A 13609-nucleotide genomic window follows, 5' to 3' on the forward strand; every position below is an offset into this window, starting at 1 on the left:
AAATTTAAATCCCCCGACTCTCTCAGTTGTGAAATTTGGGCGTTAATGTCCGAGTAAGAAATAAATGCAGAGTTGTTAAATGGTGGGTTGTGTGGCTTGATAGAGTTTGAACTGCTCTTGTTTTCCTTTTTTTTTCTTTACAAAAACTATGAGTCATGACAAGAAAAACATTATTGGCTTTGGGGGAAAAAATTGTAACACCGATAAAATTTAGCTTTTCTTTTTAAGCTGCCATTTGGTATATGGGATAAGAATAATAATTTTCGGTTAAAGTTTAAGATTAACTTTATCTCATATTTGGTTTGAGGTATTAACTAATCTCCGGATAACTTTTACACTAAAACGGTGGGATTAATTATCTCATATAGAAGGTGAGATAATCAATTCCATGGGACATGGCCGACACGACAAGTTTTATGGCCTAAAGTTAAATTTTATGAGGGGCCTTAACTTTTTTTTTTTAAAAAAAATATTTATTTATTTGAAATCTATTTTTCTAGCGTTTCTTAGATACAAAGTTATTAATAATTTTCTTATAATCAATAGTAACTCCTAATAAGTCTTTCTTAATTGACAATATAACTAATTCATTTAATCTTTATCGAATCACTGTTGATCTTAGGTGAGATTTTATCAATTTTAATTTTGAAAAATGCTTTCCGTTAAAACGACGGAAACAAGAGTTATTAACATTATTCCATAAGGAATATAGGCATTGGAAAAAGAATCAAATTTTTTTATTTGACTGAGTATATCAATTAAATTGTTATTTCTAATTATACTATTTTTCTTAATATTTTTAATTCCGAAAATAAATCTAAACCATCAATATCGAATTGATTATTATGCTTTAAGGAACATTCAAGATTAAGACAATATTTTCTTTTCAAATTTTCATCATCTAATAATTTTAATTTTTACCACTAAATAAAAAATCAAAAATATTTTCATATTGTTCAAATCTATTTTGAAGTGAAAAAAACAGCCTTGTCTATTATGTATAAAGTAATCAACTCCAAAGGCCTTTTCGAAAGATTTTGAGATTTTATTATCAACATCCTCATCAAAATGTTACTTCCTATATATCATAGTTTCCTACGAAATTCGGGTTCGATATTCATTTCAAGTACAATTTTCTTAGTAGAAATCATAACAGTTAAGAAAGAAATCAAACTTTTTCACTTCACGGAACCTTTTTTTAAATTTATACATAGTCTATTAGGTGTAACAAAAAATGGTCTCCCATAAATGTGGGGCATAAAGTAATTGTTTTACTTGCTTTATGGAAGGGTCGCCCCTGCCATGGGATATCTAATCCCATGGGATATCCCATCATTGTACCAAACGATCCCTTAGAGTTTGAGTCTGTGAGAAATAGTAAGAAAGTAAGTGCGTAATTTAGTTTGGGAAAAGGGAAATTTACCATTCTACTTTGGTATATTGTTCTTATCTATCGTCTGTTATATTATGGGGCTATATCTACCCTTAACGCTAACCAAACTTTTTAAAAATATCCTTCATATCATGGAAAGCCACCAGATCAAAAAAATGACTAATTTTTTTAAAAAGAAAAGGCATAACTCATTAAACCCCTTTTGTTTACCGCACTTCTTCCTTACAAATTAGTCATATCTTTCGTAATCACTTATTGAACTCTAAAAGCGAAAGACATAAAAATCACTAATACCCATATATTCATTTCTATATTGAGTCCCAATTCTTTTAATATCCTTGTTCTGTTTATTAAATTCTACCTTTTTCCATTTTTTTTCTGGATTCTCTCTTTGTTTCTTTCCACCATTTCGAACTGTGTGGAGTGTTCATTCGTGATTTCTTTCCAATATGACCTAAATGTTTATCTTATTAGGTTGACAGCTTTGAAGTCTTAAGGCAGCTACCAAGGTGTTTCTTCCTCCAATACTGAGCTGTTGTTGAAGAGTATTCACGCATCATGATTTTCTTATTCTGCTTTAAGCACTTGGGCAACGAGTAATTATCGTCTAACTAAAGTTAGATTTACTCATAGCCCTTAGTAATAACTGAACTTATAATGAACAAAAATTAGAAAAAAAATTAGAGGAGATTTAATTTAATATCAAGCTACAGTCTAATAAATTCATCGGTAATAAAAGAAAGTAGTAACAAGCTGGAGAGTAACTTAACAATATAAGTACTCTAACTACATATATTAACCAAACACAAGCATTGTTGTTTACCTGTAAAATAGTACAATTAAATTTATAATATGATTTATAGACAAGTGAATCGATTTGATCCTAAAGTAAGAAATGAATAATAATAGGAATAAGAATATGAAATAAAATTAAGGAAAAACAAGCATGACTATGAACTTAGCCTCTCTGGTAGCAAAAGCAACAATAATATTCAAGTATCATCATTGATGGTTGTATAACGGTTGGCTATAAATGATGATATTCTCTATAACGACTGCTCATCGAATATTATCCGATATCAAATTTTTGAACCTTTATTTTCGGCTACTCCGTCTTCGGGATTCATCCAGCACTGGTCACATACTTGCATTCGGTGCCAATTATTTGCTCGCTCACATCCTACCTGTCTTCAATTCCATGCGTCACTGCGTTATTCGTCCAACTGTCACTAATTAATTTTACCCCATACTGCTGTTAAAGTACAAATCACTTGTTATCAACATACAAACCAATTGTCAAGTGTACTTTACATTCGACAAAGGATTTCATATTGTAACTGCACAACAACAAAAAACACAATAGTAAGTGATAACATGACACCCTAATGCCAGTATGGACAACTAATAAAAACCAAAAATATGATTTCTTACTAATCCCACTGCGACCATCTTTCTCGGTCTCTATTTAAATAAATAAAATGTGTCAAGGCGTCTAAGAAATCTGGGTCCCTTGATTTTGTATGATGGGCTTAATTGCTTATGGGTTACATATTTTTTTAAAGGGATTACTTTTAACATTTGGTGGCATTCTGTTAGATGGAGGGTATTTTGAAAATTTTTGGCAACAGTAATGGTAGATGTGACTTTATAGTATAACGGAGGGAAGATGTGAACATATACCAAAATAAAGGCTAAATTTGGGCCTTTTCCTTTTTGTTTTTATAGGAAATTGTGGAAGTCGAACAATGTTATGATACATGAACATCTTTCATGGTCGCATGGGTGAATAGTTTGGGCAACTTGATATCCAAACTGAAATTCAAACTTTTCGAATTTTTTTGTTTGGAATTTTGAATTATATAATGATTTTAGATTTAATTTTAAAGACATTTGAATTCGAGAATGAGTGTTGGATTTGGTACTTAGAATTTTTGAATATCCGAAATTTTGTAGTGTTATATATAATATTTAGTGTTACACATTAGATATTATTCTATTATCTATATGTCCAAGACGAATAAGTCCAATACTCTATCCATTAGGCATTAGCTCATATATTCAATATTAATTACTAAGTCTATTATGTATGGTATTATAATTACTGCTTCTTATCGGCCTTAGTAATGTCTCTATTGCATTTTCTAATACTTGTTCCATTACTTGCATAAATACTTTATTTGGAAGATTGCGGTGAGAATGAGGAACTATTTAGGCAAACATTTTATTTGAATATTCATATTTGTAAGAAGAAAAAGAATCTCAACTTATAGGCTCAAAATCGAATATTCGAAATATCCAAACCGATTAATCTGAAATCGAACTTAAAAGATTTGATCTAATCCGAGGTTATTTGGATTGAATTTTGATTGTCATTTCTTCAATCCAAAACTTAAAAATTTAAACCGAAATTATATCTAAACCGAACTGTCTGAACGCCCACCCCTACTTGGCTATATACAAGTGATGACAATTTAAAGAAAAAGTATACAAGAGAAATAATTGGTTTTAGAGAAATATATCTAGGACTAAAAAGTACAACTTTTATAGCTTATATCTCGAGAGTGCGTTGATTCTCCCCGAATATTTTTGTTTTGTTTAGAAAAGTACAAAGTATTAATTTTCCTTAGGATCCTTTAGGTTATAACGGCGCAATTTAATGTCTTTTCTTCTTTAATATCAAAAACCTCTCGAAGATCTATAAAGAAAGCTTAGATCAAATTCTTACAAAAAGGCACTTATCCCAAATTTTGAATGGAGGATAAAGTTATCTCATTTCAAATAGTTCATGGCAAAATTGACTCTTTTCCCTTGTTCTAATGCAATCGTTAGTAAAAAGGGAATTTCTGAGTTACTTAACTAATGATAAGGATATTTTTGGATCAAAAACGAAATGGGTGATAAAGTTGCCATTGCGGATAGTTCAAGACTATTTTTTTTGGGCCTTTTCCCATTTTTATATAGGAAATTTTACCTTCTATAGCAAATGTATACATCATATTTATTATAAACCAAATTATTTTTAACTATTATTTTCTATAGCTACCTTTTATATTTCATAGCAAAATAAGTATATATGATATATACTACTATTGAGACATGAAATAAGGCATGAAATACGCTTTTTATATTTTTCAACTCTCTTAAACAGCTGGACATACCTATTTTTAAGGTGATTGTCGTTACTGTATTCACGAATACATGGCACGAATACATGTGAATACATGTGCGTACAACTGGACTGCCCTGATTTTAGGCACTTTTTACTGTTGCATTCATGAATACAGCAACGCAAATACGTGTGAATACATGCACGTACAATTGGACTGCCATGATTTTAGGAGCTTTTTACTGTTGTATTCATGCATACGACAGCGCGAATACATGTGAATACATGTGCGTACAGCTAGACTGCCTTGATTTTAGGCGCTTTTTGCTGATGTATTCATGAATACATGGCGTGAATACATGCGCGTACAACTGGACTGCCCTGCTTTTCAGCTCTTTTTACTGTTATATTCATGAATACAGCAGCGCGAATACATGTGAATACATGCACGTACAGCCGGACTGCCTTGATTTTAGGCGCTTTTTGCTGATGTATTCATGAATACATGGCGTGAATACATGTGAATACATGAGTGTACAGATGGACTACCTGATTTTTAGGCGGTTTTTGCTACTGTATTCATGAATACAACAACATGAATACAACGAATACGCTACCGTAACAACTGAATAGTAGCTATAGGAAGTAATTATGTATATGATAGCTGATGGTAGGCAATAATTACGTATTTTAGTCGCTTATTAGACTCTAATTCACTATACTTAAATTGAGTTTGAGCTTTAATCGTTAGTGTTTTGCACTTATTGTGTGTTTTATGCCTTGTATGAATGATTTCTGAGTTATGTACATGTTGTGGAGATAGTTCGAGCTATTTTGAGCTTTGAAGTTTGAGTAAAAGACTAAGGGATTAAGCCGGGATCGTGTTCGAGGGTCGAGGATCAATTCTGGACGTCAAAAGTCAAGGAAGAGGCAACTGTTGAAGAAATGCACTAGTGCGAGGCACTGTGCGACGCATTAGTGCAAATTTTTTTCAAAAATTTCCAAAATTCAGAGACTGGGCTTTTTGTCGTCTGACAGGAAAAAGCATTAGTGCGACGCATGAAAAGCATTAAGTTTGCAAGTTTTCCTATTTCAGCTAGAAAAGAGAGATTTCGTCTAGGTCCGACCCTACTTGGTATAAATACATGGAAAACGTTAATTTCTGAACTTTTAACATACTTTGAAGGAGAATTCATATACGGGAACACACACCAGGCTAGGAGGAGGCTTCTAACTAATTTTTCTTCTCCTCTCTTCTTTTTAATCTTATAGTTTATTAATTCTAGAATTTTTGGTGATGCATGAACGTTATAGTTTGAAGGTTGAATTATTCATATTATTTTATCATATTGGTTTATTTATTCAATCTTGCACTTAATTATTTGATTGCCTGATCGCCAATTGAACTATGAATCTAGGATTGAACTCGGGAGAGGGAATTCTAGATTGCATATAAGATTGAGTAGAGCAAGATTTTGAACTCGAATATCGGGAACGAATTTGCGGTTAGGATAGGAATATACCTAATCGCCTTGCTTGGTTACTATACATGAATTATTAATGCGTTCTTATTAATCCTAATTCCATAGGAATATAGATGTTAGGTTAGCTTGAATAGGCGAGTAGTACTTAGGGAGAGGGCTACGAGCAGTATTAACCCTGTCAATCAATAAATCAGGTAAATTAATTAGACGATTTTAAGTGGAAAACTGAACGGGATTTTTAGCTAACCCATAGCTCTAGAATATCGTCTCTCGTTGATTTGTCTCTAATATTCGCCAACTTTTTTCCTTTAATCTCTTAGTTCGTTATTGTAGATTAGTTTGAGTTAATTATTCATACTTTAGATTCGCTTGAATAGGTTAATTGTTTGGGTTTAATTTAGTTGAAAGTTAATCACAGGTCCATGTGGGTATGATATCTGGACTTACAATCTTATATTACTTGTCGACCACATATACCTGTGTGTGCTTTTGGGAGCAACAAGTTTTTGGCGCCGTTGCCGGGTACTTAGAAATTAACTAGTCTACTAGATTAGATTTTTACTTTTTGTCTATTCAAGTTTTTAAATTTTAGCTTAGTTTAATATTTTATTATCTTTGTTTACATAGTATCTTGGAACGAGAATTGGTCGAATATTGGTTATTCTTATTATGGTGATCCTTGTCCATATTGTGGAGGACCACACTTATGGCATAATTGTGCATCTCAATCTGATGTGTGAAATATTTGTCACGTGTGTGGTTATCAAGGTGGCCATTGGGATGGTTGTCCTAATTCTTATTATCCCTCTTAGAGCTCTTATTATAATGTTTCTAATAATGTTTATAAGTTTGATAGGAGCAAAGAAGTGGATGATATGGAATGCGTTGCGCTTATTATGGACATGATGAAGCAAGTAGTAGACGAGAAACATGACATGATAAGGCAAGTAGCCGAGCAATAAGTTCTTAGTGACTTAGAGATCAAATGACTGCAGGATAGAATGGACGAATTAATGGCCAATTTTCAAGAAGAACCTCAACTAGACAAAGAGAGCGAGTTCCCATAAGAAGATAAATTTGAAGAAGCAAATATAGTGAGCCAATTTTGGCTAGAAGAACATGCTCAACTGATAAAACCTCATGAGTTTCTTCGTGATGGTTGTAAGCACGTGATTTTTGCTTTACGAGCAATCGCTCCCAAAGAAAATAAAAATAGTGACAAATGGTTTCGCTGTACAATTGTTCAAGTTTTCGTTGACAGGTGTTGTTAATCATTTGTGGATCTATCCATTTTTGCATTTAATCATTAGCAAACAAAATACAAAATACGTATGTCAAGATGATTAAACCATAATTCGGTCAGTAAAAGAAAAATGTGTATGTCAGGATGATTAAACCATAATTCGGTCAATAAAAGAAAATTCAAAAATATATATATGTGTGCATCGTTCGTTCTAGGCTTTTAGCTAACTTACTTAAATATTTTTGTGATAATTGTGTTAAAATGTTGCATTGTTGCTTAGTTTTAATTTCGTTATTTTATTGGTTATTTTTATTTTTGTTTTAAAAGAAAAATGAAATTAGAAAAACAAAAAAAAGTGAAGGAAATTGGGTTGGGCCAAAAGAAATTAAACAAAAAATAACAGGCCCAACCAGCACTCAGACCCAGTCCAAATCCGGCTGCCCAGGCCTCTCCTGAAACGACGCCGTTTCAGGCAAATCAATCTAAGCCGTCCGTCCAGGCCAATCCAACGGCTCAGGACCTCTTTCAGCAACCCATTCTCAAACCCGACCCAAATAACCGGTCTGACCCAACCCCTCACTTAAACCAAACGACCCTGTTTAACTACCAAACGACCCCGTCTCATTTCTCACCCTCAGATCCAAGCCGTTGAGATCATCTGATATAACGGCTCAGATCCAATCCCATAGACCATATATAAACCTTCCCTTACACCCCACGCCCCCTATACCAGCACCCCATGCCTTCGTCCCCAAGATCAAACCTGAAACCCCAAACCCTAGCAAGCCGCCCTAGTCTCCTTCGCCATTAACGCCGGCGGCACGAACGCCGGTGACCACCCCCTGAACACCCTAAGACCCCCTCACTCCCCTGAACACGAATCCACTAACCACGAACCTCGAATCATCTCCTATCGTCTCGAATCTGGATTTGAAGATTCGAGACAAAACTCGATCTACACCAAACCTCACCATCTTTGTATCAGCCACTCCCCTGACCTTCCTCGTGACCAAACCAAGCTTGGTTTGGTCCGAATCTACCCACAACTCCCTAAAAATCAGATCTGGAAATCCAGACCTTAGAACACATGCACCTGAGGAATCCGGCCGGTTGACAAGGGTTTGAGGTCTAATAGACCTTAATCAAGGTGTTCTCATGTGAGAACACCCTGATTAAAGTTTGTTCGGCCTCAAGAGTTCGAAGTTGAGTCTGATTTGGGTCCATTTTGATTTCAAACTTTGTCGGTAAGTTTTTCTTTCCCTTTTCGTTTATATTAACTACTGATTAAGTCATTAGCATGCTTTGTGGTAATTGTTTGTTATTTTCTGATGGTTTCTTAATTTCTTCCATCTCTGTTAAAGGCCTTTTATTTGGTCGATTGTCTTCTGTTTGTGTTCTGAATACACTCTGTGATAAACATGATTATCAGTTAGATTAGTCGTCAAATGAATTAATTCATATAGCCCCAGTAATTGAACAAAAGTTGTTTGATGCCCTTTAGGTCCCTGAACGTATTGTTTATATGAGCGACTGATTATTACCTGTTATAATTAGTGTAGTCGACCTGATAAATGTCGTCGATTAGTTTCCTACGACTGAATGTTCAAATATTCTGAATGGGCATGTATTGTGATTTGAATGTTGGGCATTACCTATGAATGTTAGTTTGTGACTACATTGTAAACAATTAAAAGGCCAGGCTGGGGCAGTTCTGAAATCGAATAATCAAAGCCCAAAGTGCCCTAATGCTGCAATAGGCAGGGCAGTAATAATCAAGGTTAAACGGGGTAATCTGGGGTTTGAAAAGGGCAGAAAAGGTTAGTTTAAATGAAGTTGACAAGTAGGATACTAATTAAGATTAAACTAATACTAATGGGGAACAAGACACAAGGGTATGGGGCTTAAAATGAATAATAAAATGAGCCCATCACTCTTGATTAAACAAAACCAGGCGTGGGGAACCAATGGCTGGCACCAAAAGATGCTTAGGCATGGGCTTTAACAGGGTATGGGCAGGCTGCAAGTTGCAGCATGAGGGCAGCCTAGCTGCACTGAGTCAGTTGGCTTATAAATAGGCCATTTGAGAACTAAAACGGGGCTGGACTTTTAGTCTTCAAAAAAAGAGAAAAACAAAGTGGATTTTTAGTCTTCAGAAAAAAGGAAGAATTTTGAGTCTTGAGTCTGGAATCTTTAAGTCTTAAGAAAGGTTTGTGAGTTAAAAGAAAAGACTGAAAACATAAGAGAGTTCCAGTAAGACATTGCAACCAAACACTGTCTGAAAGCTGTATAAGAGTGCTTTTTGGTCAAGCTGTCTTGGCCAAGTTCTGTGTTTGCATTGACTGAACTGTTTCTAGTTGTTGAATTGGTAGTATTGCTGCATTGAATACTCTGTTGTTGCTGTTGTTTCATCATTCTTTTCTGGGTTCACTGGTTTGGTACTCGACTATTTGCTGGTCCTCTTTGGTTCTGGGAAATATTGTTGTTTGTCTGTGGACTGTGGACACCACTGGGATTGTTCATTTGTTGTCCGACTATTTGCTGAGCTTCATCATTATCGGCTGGTTGTTTGTTGCTGTGTTGTTGCTGTGAATCTGCTGATTGCTGTTGTTTGCTGCGTGCTACTCAGCTGATCCTTTTCCTTCTTCTTCTGTTCCTCTATACCAGGTACACAATTGATACCACCAATGTAACTGAGAGTTTGAGCATGAATGCAAAAGAGAGGACCTGCAGATTGTTTTTACGTATACATGAACTGTTACATTAAATGTCATAAAATAGTTGCATTTTCGTTTGGATAATAGAAGTAGCCTACATGCTCAGTATATCAATGTAGGTTAATGAATGATAGTCATGTATGTATGCTGTTAGGTGAAAAAATATTCCCAGTGTAATAAGTTGTATTTTAGACTTAGTCTGACGGTGTAGTATATTCTATAATGTAGGCCAAGTAGGAAAACTACCCACATGAGTTAAAGTTCTTTCTCCTTTTGCTAGTTTGTCACATATATATTGATAAAGAACAAAGAATCAGTTCTAGGCTCAGGAAGGCCGAGCCCAAATCGAAAAAATCAGCTAGGCCTGTATCGGAAAAACAGGGCCCAAGTCTGGCCATCACGCATGAGCTAGGTTTGGGCCCATAATTTGCGACTAGTTGTCCATAAGTGCAGTCACGTTTTATTATTCTGTAAAAGCACTTTAAATCCGGTTTTATAATCGACTAAGGCTATTTACTGCTTTCAATTGATAGAGACAAACACGGCAAGAAACGTAGTTGCTATAGGATATCCTTTTTAAAAATAAGAACGAGACGAGCCTCGATGAAAAATAAACAAAACGCGCAGATGCGGGGCCCTTGTTAAATGTATATTATTGAAGCATTTAGTTTCCAGGATGGGTTGCTTAGCAAATCTCACAACCCTCCTAAAATAACAACACGTTAGTCTCTTTAGGATACGCTTTAATAAGCCTTACCTTCTTAAACTCGGGTGCACATTTATGTGACCCAAATCCAAATCTCGACGGATTCGAAATGTATTTCTAATCACGGGTACATTGATTGTGACGTGATCCGAGAGGCATATCCATGACGTCGCAAATTCCTTTTAAAAGTAGAATGAGACGAGCCTCGTCAAATAAAAATATACACAGCTGCGGGGCCCTCTAACTGTATATATATTAAAACACTTAGAATTCGGGACATGCCATTTAGCGAATTTTCCGGCCTTACCTAAAACAACAATACGCTCGTTGCTTTAGGCACGTCCTAATAATTTGTTCTCCTTAATTCGGGTGCACATTTATGTGACCCAAATCCAAATCTCAACCGAGTCGAAATATGTCAACAACCACGGGTGCATTGATGTAACGTGGTTCGAGATATGTTTTCACGACGTTGCAATTCTTGATAAAATAACAGTAAACGACAAAAGCGGTTTTAAAGTTAAATTTTGCACATAAGTTCACACTCGTATAAAATCAGATAATCAAGCCGAATATAACAGTTGAGCGACCGTGCTAGAACCACGGAACTCGGGAATGCCTAACACCTTCTCCCGGGTTAACAGAATTCCTTATCCGAATTTCTGGTATGCAGACTGTAATATAGAGTCATTCTTTTCCTCGATTCGGGATTAAAATTGGTGACTTGGGACACCCTAAATCTCCCAAGTGGCGACTCTGAAATAAATAAACCAATCCCGTTTCGATTGTCCTTTAATTGGAAAAACTCCCGTGCGCCCCCGCGGGTGCGGAAAAAGGAGGTGTGACAGCTCTGGCGACTCTGCTGGGGATCTGGGACCCAGAACCACTGGTTCAGGGTTAAGAATTCGAGCTTAGAATAATTGTTATTATTTGGCTTTATTTATTATCTGATTATTACATGTTTTGAGCCTAATGTGCTAAATGCTGCTTTTACCGCTTTGATATTATTTGAACTGTATATAAACTGTGCCGAAACCTTTCTCTTCTTACCTCCGGGGAGAAGCTCGCTGGTCGAGACTCCCTATTCTGTTAGTGTCAATACCCGAAATAAGAAAGAGGACGGATAAGTTACGAAGCCGGACGACCTTTTGGTTCCCGGTAAGTTGCCCCTCCTCGACTCGAGTTGTCCACTCGGGTACACTGTCTAGAACACTGACCCAGGTTTTTTGAACATAGAATAACATGAATTCATGCCGGATCCCTAGTAAGAACGCTTATTTGCATCACGTTGCATTTGACTTAGGGGACTCAACACAGGGGTTGGGTCCGTCTAGGACTAGCAACCTGATATGAAAGGACCATCCTATTTGTTTTTCGTTGCATTTATTTGTCTCGAGCCCGCATGCTGACCGGGGTTTGAATAATGAAAAGAAAAATTGTTTATTTTTGAAAAAAAGCCAATGCCAAAATACCGTCAAAACTCTGCCGAAATTTTGAGAAAATGAAAAGAGCATGTCTTATTAGTTTTGTTTTATTAAAAGCAAAGGAAAAGCAAAAAAAAAAAAAGAGAGAGGGGTCGTTGTTCTGTGTTTTTTTATAGTTTGTCCTGTCACAAAAAATGAAAATGAAAAAGAGTCTTATTTTAATATATATATATATATATATATATATATATATATATATATATATTTATACATATATGTAAATAAATATATGTCTTTATTTGTGGCAAAAAATATTTGTCTTGCCAAAAGTCTTGAGAGTTTTTAGACCCTTAATTTTCAAAAAAAAAAGAAGAAAAAAAACGAAATAAAGTGTTATTTTTTTTTTATTCACTTGGCATAATCACCCCAATAAATGTGCAGGATGAGCACGGTACAAAACGAACCTTTTTCAGTAATGACCAAGATCCCGTTTGAATTGCGGTTATGGTGGAACGACTTAGGCAAAGAAGGGCAAGACAAAGTAAGGAAATATCTTAAAGGCCTCCCGAACCTACTAAACGTTCAGCCTCGGGGTGATATCATCAGATCATTGGTCACTTGTTGGGATTCCGCACATAACGTGTTCCATTTTTCGGACTTCGAGCTCACCCCGACGTTGGAAGAAATGGCAGGATATGTCGGGAGTGATGAAGCCCCTTTTAGGTTCAAATACTTGATTGCACCTAGAGCTGTCACGGTACACAGGTTTCTGGATTTCCTAAAAATACCTCGAACGTTCCACCATCCAGATCTTGCCAAAGGATTCTGCAGTCTCCACCTCATATATGCTAGATACGACCACGTGAGCGGATTCAACAAGCCGGATTTCAAACTGTGCAGTAAAGGCAACCGACAAAAGTGGGACGAACACAGGCTAGTGGCTTTTATGACAGCCTTTCTGGGTCTTATAGTATTCCCTAGGAAAGATGGAAACATTGATCTAAAGATAACCGGGGTCGTCAATACTTTGCTTACCCAAGATAAAAGTACTCTGGCGCCTATGATTGTGGCTGACATCTTCCGGGCCCTCACTGCTTGTCGAGCCAGGGGTGACTTTTTCGAAGGATGTAACCTACTGTTACAAATGTGGATGACCGATCATTTATGCCATCGCTCCTCACTTTTGGGTTATGATTCGCCAGAGAAAACTTGTATTGGAGAATTCTACACGAGAATCAAGGGGCTCAATTTGCCTGAGGGAGTCACATCATGGACCTCATTTCTCCGAACTCTCACTGCCAGCCAAATCCAATGGACGCTCGGATGGTCACCTATCGAGGAAATCATATACATGCCGGCAGCCCGGCCTCACTTTCTGTTGATGGTGCTGAAAAGTATCCAACCCTACGCGCCGTATCGGGTTTTGAGGCAACTTGGGAGGTACCAAGTGGTGCCGAAAGATGAAGATTTGAGTACCCAAGTGATTGAAATCAGTCCGAACGGTCATTTCCCTGAAGAAGAAGTTCGCCAAATCTTGAG

Source organism: Nicotiana tabacum, chromosome 22, assembly GCF_000715075.1.
Source record: "Nicotiana tabacum cultivar K326 chromosome 22, ASM71507v2, whole genome shotgun sequence".
NCBI lineage: Eukaryota > Viridiplantae > Streptophyta > Magnoliopsida > Solanales > Solanaceae > Nicotiana > Nicotiana tabacum.